This window comes from Charadrius vociferus, unplaced genomic scaffold, assembly GCF_000708025.1.
Source record: "Charadrius vociferus isolate BGI_N301 unplaced genomic scaffold, ASM70802v2 scaffold506, whole genome shotgun sequence".
Lineage (NCBI taxonomy): Eukaryota > Metazoa > Chordata > Aves > Charadriiformes > Charadriidae > Charadrius > Charadrius vociferus.
Window position 1 is genome coordinate 429238 of NW_009648677.1, and position 2545 is coordinate 431782.

The following is a 2545-nucleotide window of genomic DNA, read 5'->3' on the forward strand; positions in this document are numbered from 1 at the left end:
GGGGGGATCGGGGATCAGCTGTGGAAGCGGCTGAGGGCGGCAGTCCCGTTCCCTCAGCTGAGGGAGTCTCAGCCGTGACCGAGCCGGGCTGGGGAGCTTTTTATCGTTACAGGGGGCAGTAAGTAGGGCTGGGGCTGGGCAGTGCAGGTGGAGGCTGACTGCCTGCCCGCCCCAAGGGTTTAACTCCTCAGAGGTCGGTCGTGCAGGCAAACAGTACTGGGGCCTGTGCAGGACACCCCAAAGCCGGCGTTTCGGCCGCTTGTGTGGGTCGGAGGGAGGCTGCAGGGCGAAATTTCTTTGCTAGGAGATGGAGAGGTACTAAGTTGGCAAGTTTCTGGTGCTGTGCTGCTAATTAATGCAGAAAAAGCCTATAAATAGAAGTTGAGATAACAGGGAAAGGTGAGCAGCGTGGCGACGTGGACAGTTTGGAAATGCCTCAAAGGTAAGAAATGCAGGTGATGTTAAATATGAGGTAATGCTCTGGAGAGGTTTGTAAGAGGCTTGGAAAGAAGTGTTTAAGGGATTCTGTATAGCTGGGATGCTTTTATTTTATTTTAGAAGTTTTTCATGAGGGGTTTAAAGCAGGGTGAGGCTGTGCGCTGCTAAAGGCATGATCCCACTCCGCCTTACTGCTTGGTTGTGTGTGCTTGACATCTCTCTCCTTCTGACATTAGCCTCGTTATCTGATGGAGAAGGAAGAGAACAGGCAGCAGCCAGCTGATGCCAGCATCAGAGGTGGCAGGGAGAGCGGGACTGCCCCTTTCGGTGGCAGTGCAGGCTTAGTTTGCTTTAAGCCATGCTCGAAACAGCACTTTCAATTCCTTGAGAGATTTTTTGGGGTCCTACTTTACCTTGGTAAAGTAAGGAATGCCAAGTGAGTATTTCCCTGTTGCTTACCGAACGAAAAAGGGTCATATTTTCACTTTCTGCTCCAGTTTTTTAGCCAAGATGAAAGGACCAGAACTGTATAAAGGCTCCATAGGAAACACGACTCCGGCTCAAGTGCAGATAATAAGTGTTAGGGGAGGTCTCTGCTGTGCAAAGGGTACGTCGGGGCAGGGTCACAGCATACAAGCCTATGGAGATAACAGGCAGCCCAGGGATGTTTCTGTCACTGTCACACGGCACCAGAGTTGTCCGGTCTAATCCTTTAGCCTCTGGAGGTTCCAGAGCAGCCCAAGGCTTGGGTGGTGTGGTGTAGTTTAAAGAACTGTAGTTATCCTCCTGCAGCAATGCCAGTTGTGTGCTGTGCCTTTCAGGGATGGCGTTGATGTTTGTCCTTGAAGGCCAGAGCTCTTTTGGCAGTTCTCCAGCAAAGAGAAAGCAGATTGCGCACATGGCTCCTTCAAAACAAAACTTCTTTCTCTCAAGTTACACACTCAAACTCTTCTTTTACAATATAACTAAGCAGATGTCATGTGTCTGCTGCTGAAAGGGGCTAAGGCAGTGGTAATATTTATTCCCTCCCCCAAAGGGATTTGCTCCCTGAACCAGCTCATGAAGTCAGAACAGCACCAGTGCTTGTGCAGGGAAAAACAAAGGGGTCATATAGCTGAGGATGGAGCAGAGAAATGATAAACAGAAGGCCAACCTTTTATGGGGTTTGCTAGCTGTTGGAAACTCAGCTATGCTGTAAGTTCATACCTTCATTCACCTTATTTGTGTGTCTGCTCTAGTATGCAAGCTTGATGCATATGTAACTCATTTAAATAACGGAGGTGCACTAGCATAAAACTCCAATGAAATGAAATGGGAGAGAGGGACCTGTGGTGTGCAGCAAAAAGGAACCTTGTCTGTTGAAAGACAAAGCTTCTTTTAAAGTTTCTAACCAAATGAATAGGGAGGGAAGTGAACAAGAATTAAGAAACAAAACTAACCATATGGCCTGGGGAACGAGAGCTGTAAAAGGTAGAAGAAACAGCTCCAGAAGCGACCTGGCAGCTAAATGACCTCCAAAAACCCCCATGAGGTTCAAAGATACCTGATGAAACAGGCTGAGGATTATTCTGGATAACATTAGTGCTACCTGAATGGCGATTCCAGTAACTTCAATTAGAAATTGTAATTAATGGTTTCATAAACCATGGTAGTGATGTACCTCCCTAAGTATGGTTAATAGATGAATATACACGTTTATGAGATTGTAGAATCTTAGACCTAATAGTATAGTAAGAATAAACTTGATAGAAAAAATGTAACTGCAGAATAAAATATCTGTAGTTCACGAAGCACCCTCTGTATTTTGTTACTCTTCCTTGTGCATTGCCATATATTTCTTGTTTTGTGCATTAAAAAAAAATGCCTGCTGTAACTGCTATATTGATTTCACTTTGAAAATTAAGCTGCATCATTTCATTCTGATCGTGTGTATCTTGCCAGAGTAGTTGCAGCTGTTGTCTTACTCACAGGCCTGAGTATGTTTTGCTGGTTTAATACAAAACCCTCTTGTTTGGCTTTTTCTTCTCAGCTTACTTTAGTGGTGCTGTTCATACAGTTGTTAGGAATTGTATTTGACAGTGCCTCATCAGTTTATGTTCCCTGATTT